The sequence below is a fragment of the Bufo gargarizans genome, chromosome 4, assembly GCF_014858855.1.
Source record: "Bufo gargarizans isolate SCDJY-AF-19 chromosome 4, ASM1485885v1, whole genome shotgun sequence".
NCBI classification, from domain to species: domain Eukaryota; kingdom Metazoa; phylum Chordata; class Amphibia; order Anura; family Bufonidae; genus Bufo; species Bufo gargarizans.
Genome location: NC_058083.1, coordinates 397,536,803 through 397,556,072, shown reverse-complemented (window position 1 = coordinate 397,556,072; position 19,270 = coordinate 397,536,803).

Below are 19,270 nucleotides of genomic sequence, written 5' to 3'. Positions count from 1 at the left end.
AATTTCCTGGTGGGCTGATGCCCATGGGGCCACCCAAGTCCTCCTCTCTGCCACTGGCCAGGTACATTATGAGTTCTCAGCAGTAATTAACGCTGTGAGAATCAGAAACTCATGTAATTGGCCAACCACCACACATTCCCTCTGAATTCACCTGCTGTAGCCCACATCTCGCCTCTTAAGGTCCCTGCTCCATATCTAATCAAAGACAACTGGAGGAGGACAGAAAATGGCATCCACTGATGGCCACAGCAGAGAGACAGCTTTTGGGGCAATATATATTGTGCTGCTCTGTGGTATATGGTTCTGCTGGGACAGTATTTTGCGCTATGGTATTGCTGGCCCTGCTTATTTGCATTGCCCCGCCATCTGTTAATTTGGACACCCCTACAACATGGGGCCACGTTTATTTATTTTTCTTCAGGGCCACTTTAAGTTCCCAGTCCGCCCCTGCGTTCTACTTTACACCAGTTTGATAAATGACCCCAAAAGTCTTCAAAGCAACAATGGCTGAGGCACTATATGGGCACAACAGTATGTAGGACAGTCTTTGCAAATAATAAGGCATTACATGCCCACCACTGTATTTAAGACTACTGTTGCTGGAGCTATGGTGGTCAACACTATTGTATTGGTCCTGTGATATACTGTAGTGGGTATATGGCACCGTTATTTTGTTGCAATATTGGTACTTCCAAACATAAAATATAGTAGTGATTATTATTGGCATTGTATGTATTCTATATTAACACTGTGTAGGTTTATCATATTTGAATTGCACAACTATACATCAATGAACAATTTGTAATATTGCTGTATTACCACATGTAACACTGCTAATGACATTCAGTCAAGCACTGAGGCTAGCTGTAAGTTAAATGAAAGCCAAGGGTAGCATGCACATTTAGATTCTCCTGTGTGACCAAGGCCCAACATTCATCATACACTATATCATACATTAGCAGAAGGAACCGGCTTCACACAGGTATATTTCATCTATTTTATTTAATGTTTGTCTATGTCATTAAAAGATATTGACAATATCTCCCTTAACAGTGACCTCTACAGCAATCTGCCCCTTAACACTGACATGCATAGCGGACCGTCCCCTTAACTGTGACCTCCACAGCAGTCTGCCCCTAGGGTGCCCAAAGGTCCAGGTTTTAGGCCGGTCAGGCTTTCAGACTCCCTGTCCTCCGTCTGGTGCAGGGCCTGGATGGACACAGGGATGTTCTTTTGAACAGCTCACTCTCAGACAGAAGCACTGTGCAGTCTGAGCGTGAGCTCCAGGGAGAAAGTCACCCTCCCTCGATCCCCTGCAGCTGACAGAAGTTGATTTTTACCTTAATCTTTTCAATCCCCATTGGCTGCGAAGTGGGAGGGGGCGTGACTTAGCGGGAGCTGGGGACAGGGTTTTTTAGTCCATCTTTTGACGGTGGCCTGAATGGCAACCCTACCTGCCCCTTGAACTGCTACCTCCACAGAACTCTGCTCCCTAAAGTGTCATCCACAGAACCCTGCTCCTTTTAAAGCTGACCTACATCAGTGAAGAAAAATGGCTGGGTTGTTATGGAAACCTGTGTATGTGGAGACTAAGGACCTGCGAGCTTCTATTGGCTGATAAGGGTCATGTGACCAGGCTTCTATTGGCTAATACATTTTTTGAGAATATCTCACGCAGGGATGTCCTTTTGAACAGCTCACTCACTCACTGATAAGGGACATATATCCATACATACATACTGTGACACAGTAATGGGTTGTGTCTGGCAAGGCAGGTATTTTCCTCCCAGCATGTGCGGCTGGGCTGGTTTCCAGCCAGGTGAGGTCAAATACTGGACCGGAGTTTAAGTGCCCGTCCGGGTTTTGGCAGCACCTGGCTGTCCTTAAATAGACAGCTGGGCTCAGCAGAGAGTTCTCTGTTTTGGGGATCTGAGGCTTTGTGCCATTCTGGAGGGCTGAGAGCTGAGCCAGATCGTAGGAGAAGTTACAACAAGGGAGACTTCTATATAGTCAGCAACACTGCAGTCTAAGGAGGTACTAGGAAATTACCAAGAATACCTCAAAAGAAAGGTCGCTGGGGTAGTAATTTATTATTAATCATTGAGCATTTTTATTATGAATTATCAATTCCATGTCTTTTACATATGAACTATTAATCATTGATGATATATACATATACAAGCGGAGTAATTACCAACGGAGATTGATGAACTATTAACCAATGATTGACTGGTATGGATTCTATACAATAGTGTTTACAGAATTCATCATTATAAAGCAGAACTATCAGCATCCAATTGTTTGTTTACAGGAACAATAGATTATTTAAAGTCTTTTACAAAAGAACATGAAATACTCTCTAATCTGAATAATTAATGATTGATTTATAAGGAATGAAATGTATTTTTATATGAATCATGATTCATTAATTACTCACAAATTTTGTATGCACATTTAAAAAGAATAATAATTGATTGATGCTGCATATGTACATATATTAATTTTTATTGATTAGAGTTACTACTAGATATCCACATTTTTATTTCTTATTATTTTTATTTTTTTGCTTTTTAATAGTTTTTTAATGCATGATATATTAAAGTATTGTTAGAGAACTACTGATATGTTTTACATTATTTCTTATGCTATTCTGGATGGTAGGGTGCCTGTCACTAGAAAAAATACTACTATTTAAAATACATATTTGGCAGCGGGTGTGCCAAAGACAGTGCACCTCGATCTGTATATCAAGGAAGGTGAGCCTCTGTAATATATTTTATTACGTTATTTAGATGCCGATAGTACCCTAATATAAAAGAACACAACCAATTGCCCTTGGTTAGGTAAATTCTCCAGCCATCCATACAATCTTCATTTTGTCTGCCATAGCATAGCAATCCTTTGAGATCGTTCTTGGCATATATAGTGTTAATCCATAAACACAGTTGAACAAAAGTAATTAACTGAGTTTGTGAATTGTTATTTCTGTTGAAAATGATAGTCATAATTACAATGCTTTTCATGTTCACGGCTGGAAGTCGTGCAGCTAGTTCCATCTCTTGAATCTTAATCTTGTGCTTTGAAAATTGTTTTACTCAATTTTAAAATAATAGTATTAGCACAAACTTAACAATGTTACAAGCTTTTTGTAGCTAAAATCTTTTCTCAGTCTTCACTCCTTTTAAAATTACATTAAATTCTCAATCTAAACGAACAGATCTTTGAATGTTAACAGTAACCGGTATTTAATAGCCCTTTTTAGCTTGAAAGTGCTTTATGATTATACTTCAGAAGTATACTTCATTTAGCCCTCATCTTAGCTTTCATCCAACCTGCAGAAATTCGCTTTAACATTTTGTACTGTAGTTCAAGATGATCAGGTTTATCAGCTGTGCACAGCTGACTATTACAGAATGGATTCAGTAGCTCCAAAGCTGACTGTATCTTTCCTATTAGCACATATACAGACTATGGATTATTACATGACGTACAAAGCTCATTCGCTATTGATGGCATAGTAATGGGTCAATAGCATATATGCAGGAGAGGTTTACTTGAAGTTTTGATTCTTTCTCTGCTCTTATGTGAAGAAAGCTGAAATTTTACTCCTATTGACTAAAAATTAGACTCCTGGTATACTTATATGATTTTTAGTCTTTAAGTAATGTAATAGTCTTGGAAACCTTCATAAGACACCTGAAAACTCATCTCTTTAGACAAGCCTCCAATCTTCAGTAACCATGCTGCCACAGTATGACCATCTTCTACCCATGGGTAGAAGATGATCATGGGTCCCTTTAACCCAGGGTCCTTTCTTATTCTCTACTAGTTTGTAACTCATCTTATTTATACTTATTGTACTTGTTTTTTATTATGTATGTACACCCAGTGGCATACCGCCAATAGCGGCAGACCACACAACTGCTACGGGGCCCGTGGCAGGGGGGGGCCTGGATTGGATGGAAGGCTCCACCCTACAATGTCTGCTGTATGGCTCTTCTTCCATCCAAAGTCTCTATCTGGGGCGTGGGCGGGCCCTACTTCTCCTGTGCTCAGGCCCCCTCTTTTTTTACATACATTTTGTTGTGTGCACTGGAAACACATTGCACGGACCGGTGCCCATTGTGCATTGTTTTGCTAACTGTGGTATGTGAACTATGTAAATATCTAGCTGTAAGCGTTATCTTGTATTGGAATTCTCTAACAGCAGAAAAAGCATATATGACGTAGCAAGGCGGCGTGTTCTCTTGGGTAGGATGGAACCTTTGTACTCTGGAGCAGATAAGGTGTTGGCTGAGAGCTAAAGTATGTGGGAGTTTTCTTAGCTGAATTCAAATAATGTAGTCCACATCTCTATCAGTCCCCCCTTTGACCTCATTCTTTTCCTAACGAAAGCCTAGCACATCGGTCCCCATGCTTCGAATCCTCTTCGCCAGCTTCCATGACAACCTAGCCTAGTGTATAGTCTCCCATGACACTGGACTTAGCATGGGAAAAACAGATGTCAGTCCCTATGTTCGATGATCTCCAGGTGGCGTCGTAAGCAGGGGGGGGGGGGCCAACAGAACGAAGTGGACCTTGTCTCCCATCCTCACGGAGGTCTCTCATCCTTATGGAGGCCTCCCATGAGCATCTCCGGGGTAGCCTCAGCTAAGTCTTTGAACAAAAACCTTCTAATGTAGGGGATGACACAACAAACAATTAACGCAAATAGCAGAATTAAAGATAACATTCAGGAAGAGGAAGTAAGTCCTTTCAGGACATTCCTGACCTGGTCATTGATTAGTGTGAACATAAGAACTATCAATACTGGGAGTCTTTGGGCTATACTATTAATAAGTCACTGGGCTAGAAGTATCAGACTATAACAACTTTGTTCTTCCTTTTGCACACCTCTTCCCCAGCCCAGAAATCTATTTTTACTATCTCAATAAGAATCCATATTCTATTAATCAGGATCAGCAGTCACACAAGTGGGAACAAGAAACATCTTTTCAAGTCTCCCGACTCAATACTTTCTTGAAATGACTCGAATTAGGCTTTCCTTCAAGCTTCACTGATGTGCTTGTGGTAAAGAACACTTGGAATTGACCATCAAACCAGGATTTGAGGACAGGACTTTCTAACATGTCTTTTTACCACCACCTGCTTTATCAACATCTGGAAGTGAAGCAAAAACTCTAATGTATTTTAGTCAAATGCTTGTGCAAACTGATCACATAATGTGTCAGACAACCATGTTGCATCTGGAGCCACTGTGGGAAATACAATTCTGTCCTAGGGCCTGACCCACTAAGAACCTTATAGGGACTAAGGCCTGTCTCATGGTTAGGGGTATACCTTACTGAAAAGACGGCTACCAGCATGCACTCTGTTCATGGCTTACCAGTCTCTGCAATGGCTTTTTTAATCTTTACCTTTAGTGTCCCGTTCAGTTCCTTTTTTCCTTACTCTACCACTGCTTTGTGGATGGTACGAAGCATGTAAGGCCTGTTCTATACCCAAAACCTTCATTATCTTCTGCATCACTTCACCTGTGAAATGAACACCTGTGTCACTTTCAATGGTCTCAGGTACCCCATAACTGCATACAAATTTGGCCATAATCTTCTTTGCTGTTGTCTTAGCTACCGGGTATGTTTCTGGCCATCACACAAGTTATCACACACCAATATATACTCATACATGCCCGCCTTTTGTAGTTGAAAATAATCTGTAAGCATTGAAACAGATACAAAGGGCAAGACATGTGTTTCTGGGGTACCTTAACCACCTTGTTTCACCTTGTTCTGGGCAAAAATCATACATCCTTGAGTATATCTAACTGCTACAGTGCTATACCCTTGGGCGTACCATGCGCTATGTACTAAATCACACACAGCAGCTTCTGACTGGTGCGTCACTCCATGGGTTGCTTGTGCCATCTTGGATTAGAGGGACCTGGGAAGGCAGAGTTTACCTTGGAACTGTGTTAGGCCTTCCTCATTTGTAGTCCCCCCTTTTTCATCCACCGATCCCTTTCCTCCTTCTTCACCTGGTTCTGTAAGTTCTTAAGAGTTATTTCAGGAACCTGAGCTGTATCCACTAAGGCAGGGGTCTGCCTAGGCAATTTGGCAGCCATTGTTGCCGCCTGATCTGCCCTGGCTTTTCCCTTTGCCTCCTCTGAGTCTGTTTTACAGTAACCTTTTTTTTTTATCACTGCCACTCAAGTTGGTGACATGAGGGCTTCTATAAGAGACCTCACTGCTTCCCCATTTTGATGGGTTTACCTGAAGCGGTCAGGATGTCTCTGGCTTTCCAAATGGGCCCATAGTCATGGGCTGTACCTGGAATCAGTGTAAATGTTGGCTGATTTTCCATCTGCATATCCGCTAGCTATCTCCAGAGCCCTTAGCTCTGCTTCTTGGGAAGACATGTGTGGTGGTAAGGACACTGCTTTTTAGTGTTATGTTTAATCACCACTGCCCAACCTGTATAGTAACTGCCATCCTGGCCATACCTTGATCCACCCACAAAGAGCAAATGATCTGGATTACCTAATAGCTGATTTACCAAATCCCACTGTCCCTTGTGACATTTATCTGCAAACAGTCATGAGCCTATTCCTCTGGATCTGGTAGTCTGGAAGAAAAGTTTGAGTACCCTAACTCTTCTTTTCCCCCTTGCTCCAGAGGCAACAGGGTGGCTAGATCCAAAATATTACATCTTTGAACATTTCAGGCATCATATTAATACTCTTTGTCAACGAAAAACACATTACATAAATCAAATAAAGTGGATGATCATACATCAACACAATAATAACCCTGATAGGACACAATATTTTGATGAATAGATTGATGGAAAAAGTTACAATAGCTGGAATTCTATGACAGAGAAACAAGTCTATAAAGATATTATTATTTAGAATGGTCCCATATATTAATTAGGACAAATAATCAACACGATGAATCCATGATAGTACTTAAAACACTTGATCTCTAAGCTTCAGAAAATAAGATTGTGATACGTCATGATCGTCTGTAACAGTGTCAATCGTGAGAAGCCAAGAAAGGTAATACAATCTAGAATGAAAGTCCATGACATGATCCTATGTGTTAGTAGTAGGTTAAGAAATCGACACAATAAACATATGGTTGGGATCAGTTATTAACTGTTAATTTAGTACATTTTTGGTGTACTAAAACACATATATAAACTGATGAGAAACACACATTTGTGTACTAGTCATTGTCTCTCTCTTGCTTTTTTGAGAAATTTGGACTAAATTCCTAAGCTGAGCTGGATGGGCAGATGCCTTTTCTCAGCCCTATAAAACTATGTGAGAAGCAATTCACTCATCCTTAGTCAGGATGAATATGAACATTTAAATTAGCAAACAGAGATATACAGAGGTTCAGTCCTAACCAGACTGTGGCCTTCTTCAGGCATATTAGGATTTAGCAGAGTTAAACCACACACTTTGTAAGTTATTACATTTAACTGCGGGCAACAAAAAGGTTCTTGGGTTGTACTTTCATGAGGATAGATGTAATATCACAGTCACTTTGTGGTTCAGAACTATCTCAGAACCTTTATCAAGCATGGCTTGCACAACTGCTACAGCTCTGATGCAGAAAGGGGCACCTCCGGCCACGGGGTGAAGTCTGGCTGAATAATATGCCACAGTGTGTCGTTACTGGCCATGCAGTTGGGTAAGGACAGCTGAGGCATGGCCATTTACTTCTGTACAATACAATCTAAATGTTGTAATCTGATAGGCCTAGTGCGGGGGAGTACAAACGTGTCATCTTTAGGCATAAACAGCATCTACCACCTCATCTGTAAGGTAAAAAGGATTAAAAGACAAACAATCATAAAGAAAACTGCATCAAAATTGCGTATCCATGATCTGCAATAAGAAACAGGGCCTAAAAATGATATCCTCAGTGCATTCATGTTTCTGGGCAAAGGGATACCCTCCACAGTCTTCTTACATTCAGGGATGAGATGGTTCACCCAAGGAAGGCAACAGTAATGCAACAAAACTGAAATTTTTCTTTTTTTTTTCTCTCACTTGCGGCCATGTTGTAAAAAAGGACAGGAGTGACATGGCTTTAGAATACATACTAAGTGAGTTCTAGGCTCCCTGCAACAGCACCACCCAGGTATACTGTTTACCCTCATGTGTGAAGGCAAACAACTACCAACTGTCTGAATGTAGTGCTACTCAAAAGAAAACATTTGTCAAATCAATCACAGTGGAGTGGGTAGCGGTAGTGGGAACCTGAGCCAACAAGGTGTGTATTGGGCACAATCGGGCTGTTACAAACTGTGGCTTCATTGACAGCACGTAGGTTATGTATCATCTGGTATCAGGTTGGTTTTCCCTTCTCACTTTTCTTTTTCACAGGGTACAAAAGTGTTAGAAGGGGATACAATCTCCTTGATGACCCCTTTTTCAAAAAGTCTTGGACTGTTTGAGATATGGCATCTGACTGTGCCATAATCAAGAGATACTGCATCTTCCTGGCAAGTGGGGTGCCAGGTTTCATCACCACCAGGGAGTTTTATCAAGCAAGCAAATCTGTACCCAGAAGGACACGGGAAATGTTACCACTGACCAGCAACCGGGCAAGCACTTCTTGAGTAAGGACAAGTCTAACACAGATGGGTTCTGTTGAAAGGGGAGTGTACAACTTTCCCATCCGCTTCTAACCAAGGACTGGTGTTCTTAAAGATTAAGTCAGGGGAGGCCATATTTGCTGTGCACAATTGTCTTGGCTGCTCCAGTATCAATCAAAAACGGGACTACTTCTTCATCACCCAGGGTGAGGGATATCATTGGGGCCAGACTTGAATTTGCTAAATGATTAAAAGCACAGTCGATACTGGAGGTACTGGATTGTCTGTTTCCTAATCTTGGTCTAACTTTCCCCCCTCACCTGTGTCATCCTAATAACAAAAACATGGGTGTCTGTGGGGACGGACAGTGATCCAGGGAACACAGAATACGATCCTCTCATGTGGTGTGGACGAAGAGTACCACACACAGCACAACTCTCTCTCTCATCTGGGTTCTGGGTCCTGCAGACTCTGCAGGTCCATCTCCCAGGACCATTATAGGCATAACTACTGTTTCCCTTCTCTGCTGGGGAGGTGGTTTAACATTATCTTGATAACATTCACAACCCGACTTTCTCTGTCTCGCTACACCTCCTTCCTCTATACAGTACGCTTGACTCTCACAGAAAGACTTCTGTCTGTTCTGCAAGCTTGTTATCTTTCAGCCACCCTATATCTCCCTACATGCTTTTTCTCACTACTACTCTCAATTTACCATCGGAGATGGGGTGAGGGGCATGTTTTCACCTTTCATTAGCTTGAGTGCTGGAACTTTTTTCGTGTTGGTTAAAATGGCAGGCCGGAAATTGGATTAGTTAAGCTGTCCGCTGGTGAAGAAGTTACCTCAGTTAAGATGGCTGCTGGGGGTGTGGTAAGGTCTCACAGCGCCATCTTGGAGGGTAGTGTCAGTGGCGTCATACATTTCCGTCCAGCCTAATTTCTTATAATTCATTATTTTCATGTTGACGCTTGCATTGTTTTTTTTATAATATTAAGAATAGAATGTTCTAAATTCAAGGCTGAATGTCCTGTGTTCACTCCTGTCAGAAACTTTGTAATAATTTTGCTTCTTTTTGGCCTAAAGCCAGAAAACACACCCCTCCCTGTGTAATGATCTCTTTTATTCTCGACTTACAGTAACTCTTAATTTGGCCTCATCATCACATCAGTAGAGCTAATTTCGCTCACAATAAACTTGGCTCCGTGACCTTCCTCTACTAGTCAGTTTTCTAGTTGCAACATACAAGGTCAGATTCCCAGTCCACACAGACATATAGAACACTTTCTCATACTTTTACACACACAAATGTTTGAACTTATTAAGAAATAACATAGAAATAACATACAGTACAGACCAAAAGTTTGGACACACTTTCTCATTCAAAGAGTTTTCTTTATTTTCATGACTGAAAATTGTAGATTCACACTGAAGGCATCAAAACTATGAATTAACACATGTGGAATTATATATATAACAAAAAATTGTGAAACAACTGAAAATATGTCATATTCTAGGTTCTTCAAAGTAGCCACCTTTTTGTTTGCTTTGCAAACTCTTGGCATTCTCTTGATGAGCTACTAACTGTGGTATGTGAACTATGTAAATATTTAGCTGTAAGCGCCATCTTGTAATGGAGTTCTCTAACAGCAGAAAAAGCATAGATGATGTAGCAAGGAGGCATGTTCTCTTGGGAAGGATGGAACCTTTGTGCTCTAGGGCAGATAAGGTGTTGTCTGAGAGCTAAAGTATGTGGGAGCTTTCTTAGCTGAATTCAAAGAATGTGGTCCACATCTCTATCAGAGGCACACTGTTCTCCATATAAGCAGCAGCAGCAATCAGAGTTCACAGAGTTCATGTTGCTGCTGATGCATATCGTAGAGAGAACAGTGTGCCCAAGGACCCCCCATAAACTCTGATTGCTGCTTATATAGAGGACAGTGTGTGCTCTAGGAAGCCCCCTACTCTCCCCTAGCAACAGAAGCAAGCAGAGTTCATGGGGGGTCTGCTTGGGGTACACACTGTCCTCAATATGAGCATCACAAGTATATGTGTGTGTGTGTGTGTGTGTGTGTATATATATATATATATATATATATATATACAGTACAGACCAAAGGTTTGGACACACCTTCTCATTCAGAGTTTTCTTTATTTTCATGACTATGAAAATTGTAGATTCACACTGAAGGCATCAAAACTATGAATTAACACATGTGGAATTATATACATAACAAACAAGAGTGAATCAACTGAAAATATGTCATATTCTAGGTTCTTCAAAGTAGCCACCTTTTGCTTTGATTACTGCTTTGCACACTCTTGGCATTCTCTTGATGAGCTTCAAGAGGTAGTCACCTGAAATAGTTTTCACTTCACAGGTGTGCCGTCAGGTTTAATAAGTGGTATTTCTTGCCTTATAAATGGGGTTGGGACCATCAGTTGCATTGAGGAGAAGTCAGGTGGATACACAGCTGATAGTCCTACTGAATAGACTGTTAGAATTTGTATTATGCAAGAAAAAGTTAAGACAAACGAGTGGCCATCATTACTTTAAGAAATGAAGGTCAGTCAGTCCGAAAAATTGGGAAAACTTTGAAAGTAAGGGCTATTTGACCATGAAGGAGAGTGATGGGGTGCTGCGTCAGATGACCTGGCCTCCACAGTCATCGGACCTGAACCCAATCAAGATGGTTTGGGGTGAGCTGGACCGCAGAGTGAAGGCAAAAGGGCCAACAAGTGCTAAGCATCTCTGGGAACTCCTTCAAGACTGTTGGAAGACCATTTCAGGTGACCACCTCTTGAAGCACATCAAGAGAATGCCAAGAGTGTGCAAAGCAGTAATCAAACCAAAAGGTGGCTACTTTGAAGAACCTAGAATATAACATATTTTCAGATGTTTCACACTTTTATGTTATGTATATAATTCCACATGTGTTATTTCATAGTTTTGATGCCTTCATAGTCATGAAAATAAAGAAAACTCTTTGAATGAGAAGGTGTGTCCAAACTTTTGGTATGTACTGTATATATATATATATATATATATATATATATATATATTCACTTAAATTATGCTTCATATTTGTACGGGGAGGGCGGGACACAAAAAGTTGTCTTATTGCATTGCCCATGTACTACATAGAGCACCATGACCAGTTGTTCATTTTGACTTATAGAAGGTGGTAGGAAGTGGGAGACCTTCACCCTTTTAAGTGTACTTTGACAGGGGTTGTCTTTATGAAGTAACTCCTTTAAATAAATTATTGCATCTTAGAAGCTCTGAGTGTTATAGAGCCATGAAACAACGCCTATATAGTAGTCTATGGCTCATGTTGTATCAATGGAGTTTTTTAGTCAGACTCATGCAAATGTCTTCTTTTAAGAAAACCAAGGTATATTACTTTGATGTGTGTCAACATTTTATTTTCCTGCAGGTTCATCATTACAAGTGATTTTAACCACCTCCGGACCGCCTAACGCACATGTGCGTTCCGGAGGTGGCAGCGCTGCGCACAGTCACGCATATACGCGTCATCTCGCGAGACGCGAGATGACGCGACTATGCGCGCGCGCATGCGCAGTTCGCACCGGCATTTCGCACAGCAGTATTTCGTCAGCAACCTGCCAGCCAATGATCGTGGCTGGCAGGTTGCTGATTTTTAAAAAATCCAATCAAAGTGCCAGATAGCAGATCATATTTGTAAATATGATCTGTTATATGGCTGCCTGCTCCTCTGCTGGTTCTTTTCGTCGGTTGGATCCAGCAGAGGAGCAGGCTTCACAGTGAGTACACCAAACACTACACTATAGCCCCTGATCACCCCCCTGAACCCCAATTAACCCTTTGATCACCCCTTTGATCACCCCTGTCAATCACAAGTGAAAAGAAAAAAGTGATCAGTGCAAACTGTCACTTTTTTTTTTCACTGTTATTGACCGTTAGGTTTTAGGTATAGTTTAGGTCCCTTGGTTAGGTAGTTAGCGATCAGTTAGCGCCCAGCCCACCGCACCGCAGTCCGTTATTCGCTGATTAGCAGATCGCTAATCAGCATTTGTACTTTTATAGTATCTGGAAGTGATCAAAACTGATCACGGTCAGATCTATAATTGTATTAGTGTCACTTTAGTTCGCCCTCCACCCAAAACGCAGTGTTTGCCCGATCAGGCCTGATCGGTCGCCCACACGTGCGTTCGCCCACACCCGCCCCACCGCAGTGACACATTCACTGCACATTCACTTTACACGCACTGCGGCGATAAAAAAATCAGTTTTGATATTTTTTATCAACCGCAGCGGCCTCCGGTACTTCGCTAGCCTCCCCTTTGTAAGACAGGCTTGCTTTTTTTTTCTTGGGTAGTCTCAGGGAATACCCCTAAATTTAGTTGCCCACATGTCTAACAGGGGGTATTCCTCTGAAGAGGCCTACAGGCTTCTGACCCAGTCGGATGAGGAGTGGGAACCCTCATCTGATGAATCCAGCGGGTCAGAATACGAACCTGTAGAAAGCAGTGGCTCTCTGACCCAAAGTTCGGACGAGGAGGCTGAGGTCCCTGATACCACCAGGCGTACCCGGCCCCGTGTCGCTAGACCGCAGGTTGCGCAGGATCCGCTTCAAGAGCAGCAGAGTGGGGCTGGTGCTGTCGGATTACGTGGTGAGGCATACACCAGCAGCCCAGCCCTCCCTGGACCTAGTACCAGCACTGCCGTACAACCTGGTGAAGTAGCGAGCACCAGAAGGGCAGTTGAAGCTGGTACGGTGGCACGTGCAGTAGTGACCCCGTCGCAGCCACCGCAAAGACGTGCCCGTAGAGCCCCTAGAATCCCAGAGGTGCTGGCAAACCCTGATTGGCAGTCCCCAACTTCAGCCGCACCTGTAGTTTTCCCTTTCACTGCCCAGTCTGGAGTTCGGGTTGAGACGGCTCAGATCGGTTTGGCCCTGGGATTTTTTGAGCTGTTCTTGACTGCGGAGCTTTTAGACATAGTTGTGGCCGAAACAAACAGGTATGCCACACAATTTATCACCGCTAACCCGGGAAGCTTTTATGCCCAGCCTTTCCGGTGGAAACCAGTCCAAGTTTCCGAACTTAAAACTTTTCTGGGCCTCCTCCTCAAAATGGGCCTGACAAAAAAGCATGAATTGCGGTCATATTGGTCCACGAACCCGATTCATCACATGCCCATGTTCTCTGCTGCCATGTCCAGGGCACGTTTTGAGGCCATCCTGCGGTTCCTGCACTTTAGTGACAACACCGCCTCCCGTCCCAGGGGCCACCCTGCTTTTGACCGGCTCCACAAAATTCGGCCCCTCATAGACCATTTCAACCAGAAATTTGCAGATATTTATACCCCAGAGCAAAACATCTGCATAGACGAGTCCCTGATACATTTTACCGGGCGCCTTGGCTTCAAACAATACATCCCAAGCAAGCGCGCCCGGTATGGGGTCAAATTGTATAAGCTCTGTGAAAGGGCCACAGGCTATACCCACAAATTTCGGGTCTATGAGGGAAAAGATCAGACCCTGGAGCCGGTCGGTTGCCCTGACTACCTGGGGAGCAGTGGGAAGACAGTTTGGGACTTGGTGTCACCCTTATTCGGCAAGGGGTACCATCTTTATGTGGACAATTTTTACACAAGTGTGGCCCTCTTTAGGCATTTGTTTCTAGAACGGATTGGCGCCTGTGGTACCGCGCGAACTAGTCGCGCGGGCTTCCCCCAACGGCTCGTTACCACCCGTCTTGCAAGGGGGCAGAGGGCCGCACTGTGCAACGAAGAACTGCTCGCGGTGAAATGGAGAGACAAGCGTGACGTTTACATGCTCTCCTCCATTCACGCAGACACGACAATACAAATTGAGCGAGCAACCCGTGTCATTAAAAAGCCCCTCTCAGTCCACGACTATAACCTCCACATGGGAGGGGTCGACTTCAATGACCAGATGTTGTCTCCGTATTTAGTTTCCCGACGCACCAGACGCTGGTATAAGAAGGTGTCTGTATATTTAATTCAATTGGCTCTGTACAATAGTTTTGTTCTCTACAGTAAGGCTGGGAGAACTGGATCCTTCCTCAAATTTCAGGAAGAGATCATCGAGAACCTCCTGTATCCAGGAGGTTCCGTGGCCCCAACCACCAGTGTAGTTAGCCGTCTACACGAGCGACATTTCCCCAATGTCGTTCCTGGTACCTCAACCCAACAGTCACCCCGAAAAAGATGTCGTGTCTGTAGCAGGAGTGGAATAAGGCGTGACACCCGCTATTTCTGTCCTGACTGTCCGGACCACCCTGCCCTATGCTTTGGAGAGTGTTTCCGGAAGTACCACTCACAGGTACACTATTAGCATAGGGATCATCTCACCAGGACAGGCACACAGGGCTATTAGGGCCCATTCACTCACTGCTGCTGCAAACGTCTCCTTTCACATGGGACAAAGTGCATAACGCACTTCGCCACATCTTTGGGCGATTTGCGCTTTGCACATTGACCCATGGGGAAGGAGAGGTTTGTTCTATAAAGGTAAAAAAAAAAAAAAAAAACACACCAGTAAGCAAACACGTTAATGTTCAGTTAAAAAAGTTAAAGTTTATATGTTCTGTTGCAAAGTTAATAAAATTATTGCGTTGCGGCCTGGTTTTTTCTTTTTTTTTTTTTTTTCTTTTTTTACCTTCCAGGTGGACCAACCGATTGACTAGCTGCAGCACCGATGTGCATTCTGACAGAAGCATTGCGCTGCTGTCAGATTACACGCAAGTTGGTGTATGCGGCGCTGCAAGACGGGATTTTCTCCTCTGCAGTGACAGATACGTTTGCCGAGGCATACGAGCTGAGGAGGAGGCGGCGTTCCTATGCTTTGGCAAGCACTTTTTATATATATATATATATATATATATATATATAAAAATAAAAATAAATCCCGGCAATGATTTATTCATCCACATCGATTGATGTGAATAGAGAAATCTGGTTTGCCAGGGCATACGAGCTAAGTGGGTATGGATGTAGGGCGGAGCTCCTATGTCCTGGCAGACGCCTTTCCCCTCCATTTTTTTTTCTTTGGCAGAGATTTTTTCATCCACATTGATCGATGCGAATGAAGAAATCTGTGCCGTTCATTTTTTTCTTTCAGCCCAGAGGCTGAACGGAAAAAAAAATCTCATAACCTGTATGCTCAATATAAGGAGAATAGCAGAAACTCCTAATGCTGGCCATACATGTAATGATTGCGGAGACCCTCAAATGCCAGGGCAGTACAAACACCCCACAACTGACCCCATTTTGGAAAGAAGACACCCCAAGGTATTTGCTGAGGGGCATATTGAGTCCATGAAAGATTTAAATTTTTGTCCTAAGTTAGCGGAAAGTGAGACTTTGTGAGAAAAAATAAATAAATCAATTTCCGCTAACTTATGCAAAAAAATAAAAAATTCTATGAACTTGCCAGGCCCCTCATTGGATACCTTGGGGTGTCTTCTTTCCAAAGTGGGGTCACATGTGGGGTATTTATACTGCCCTGGCTTTTTAGGGGCCCTAAAGCGTGAGAAGAAGTCTGGGATCCAAATGTCTAAAAATGCCCTCCTAAAAGGAATTTGGGCCCCTTTGCGCATCTAGGCTGCAAAAAAGTGTCACACATCTGGTATCGCCGTACTCAGGAGAAGTTGGGGAATGTGTTTCGGGGTGTCATTTTACATATACCCATGCTGGGTGAGAAAAATATCTTGGTCAAATGCCAACTTTGTATAAAAAAAATGGGAAAAGTTGTCTTTTGCCAAGATATTTCTCTCACCCAGCATGGGTATATGTAAAATGACACCCCAAAACACATTCCCCAACTTCTCCTGAGTACGGCGATACCAGATGTGTGACACATTTTTGATGCCAAGGTTGGCAAAGGGGCACATATTCCAAAGTGCACCTTTCGGATTTCACCGGTCATTTTTTACAGATTTTGATTGCAAAGTACTTCTCACACATATGGGCCCCTAAATTGCCAGGGCAGTATAACTACGCCACAAGTGACCCCATTTTGGAAAGAAGACACCCCAAGGTATTCCGTGAGGGGCATGGCGAGTTCCTAGAATTTTTTATTTTTTGTCGCAAGTTAGTGGAATATGAGACTTTGTAAGGAAAAAAGAGAAAAAAAAAAAAATCATCATTTTCCGCTAACTTGTGACAAAAAATAAAAAATTCTAGGAACTCGCCATGCCCCTCGCGGAATACCTTGGGGTGTCTTCTTTCCAAAATGGGGTCACTTGTGGCGTAGTTATACTGCCCTGGCAATTTAGGGGCCCATATGTGTGAGAAGTACTTTGCAATCAAAATCTGTAAAAAATGACCGGTGAAATCCGAAAGGTGCACTTTGGAATATGTGCCCCTTTGCCAACCTTGGCATCAAAAATGTGTCACACATCTGGTATCGCCGTACTCAGGAGAAGTTGGGGAATGTGTTTTGGGGTGTCATTTTACATATACCTGATAGGAATCTCAAACTTCTAGTATCGGCTTGGTTTGAGTCCTTTTCTGACGTCAGGAGAGCGCTTCACTCAGTAGGTAATAAAAGACACAACAGTGATGTACTGAATGAACACTCTGAGGTTTATTTTTAATGCACACAGGTTATATAGAGGGGGCTTTACCCCCTTTATTAGCATATCATCGTAAGTTATGTATTCAACCTATCATATTAACACGCTCTATTCTACAGACAGTGAAAGAGAAACAAAAACGGAACTTCCATATTAGGAATATTGTCCGGGAGTAGTGCCAAAGAGATAAAATTCAGGGTTACAGAGAATAGAAACTTAACAGCAATTAGTTTGACAGCAATCAGAGCTATTTCCTAACAGAGAAACAAAACTTCAGCAAAATGCAGAATTTGTTTTTGACATTAAAAAGAACATGGATTCCTTTCAAATCCCCTCTTAGAACCTTTAGTGGATCACACTACATGGTTCTTTCCTTTCTTGTGCTTTTTCTCTCTATATGATATTAGGTAATTCTTATACCCATCTGGGCTTCGATCCTCCTGGGGTAGAGTAGTCTGATATAATGCCATATTGGAGAGCCCTTTTTCTAGCATTCGTTTCACACAAGGAATAACACATAATGCTACTACTCCTATTACTACAGTTACTATTAGTATGACAATCCCTAGTTGTATGAGACCTTGTTTCCAACTTGTGAACCACCCAGAGTATTGATCCCATGGATTATTTATACCTGAGTTCTTTTTCAGTTCTATTGACAGATCTTCAAGCTTTTTTATAGCTATTGTGACCTTACCAGTGGGGCCAGTATTATTTGGTATGTATGTGCAACAGGAGGTTGGATCAGTCAGTACTCGGCACACTCCGCCCTTCTCTGTGAGAATCATATCCAACACCATTCGATTCTGAAATGTCATGATTGAGTCTGCTTGTAGTTCTTCTGCTACCCCTTGTAATGCATCTCTGGTATAGTTTACAAACCTTTGCTGATTGTAGTATTTGTTATTTATCCAATCCACATTTTTATTCACAGTAATGATGGGCAATATTAATTCAAATCTAGCGGCTACTTGATCTCTAGCTTTGAACTCATCTGGGACCCCTCTTGGAACACCTATTGTATCTATATACACACGGGGATCAAAACTTGAAAGGGGGCTGCTTCTTTTGTTTATCTTTAGCAGCCCTTTGTCTGTAATATCTGATTCAGTAAAAATGTGCATGTTCATTATAACTTTGGCAAGCGCACATTCACCTTTCCAGCACCTTCCAGTCTGGATCTTATTTTTCCATCTCCACAGATCCAGTACACATCTCCTATGGAGTATACTTGGTTCTGAGTGAGGGATATGTTCAGATTGCTGTATTTGTGACAATAACCTTTGGTGAAATTCTGTACATTCCTCCCATGTGTACTCCCTTTGTAACATGTGTAGTTACCTGGATATACCTGGATTCCTGCCCCAGGGCGAGGATTTTTTAACAACAGAGGGTATTTTGATTTCCATTCTGTACATGCACTGTGCTTATAAGACATATTAACAAAAAGAGTCAAAAAACATTCTTCAACACTTTCTGGCAACACTAGGGGTACGGTACCTAGGTGTGGCCTGGCAGAGGTAACACTAGGGGTACGGTACCTAGGTGTGGCTTGGCAGAGGTAACACTAGGGGTACGGTACCTAGGTGTGGCTTGGCAGAGGTAACACTAGGGGTGCGGTACCTAGGTGTGGCTTGGCAGAGGTAACACTAGGGGTACGGTACCTAGGTGTGGCTTGGCAGCACCGCATATGTAACAGTTACTTTTATTCACAGAGGCTGCACTATACTTCATCCACTCCAGCCACAAATTAACATCAGAAAAACCCGTCCCCATGGCCAAAGTATCCTCATATGTGGGATCAGATATGGCCTTTAGGTTTTTTAAAGAAACTATATGTGGGGCTAGTGGGTTTTTGGGGACACCTGTGATGGGTTGGTATTCCTTAGACTTATACATATCTCTAAGTTTGAACATTTGTGTTACCCGGGAAGTCGCAGCTCCCCACATTTTATGGAAGTACCATCCCAATACATAATCTCCTTCATCATATTTACCAGGGTTTTCTATTGTCAATACAATTTTCATTTCCGCTGACCTTTTTTTGCAATAATTCAATGAGGAGGTGTCCACATAACACGT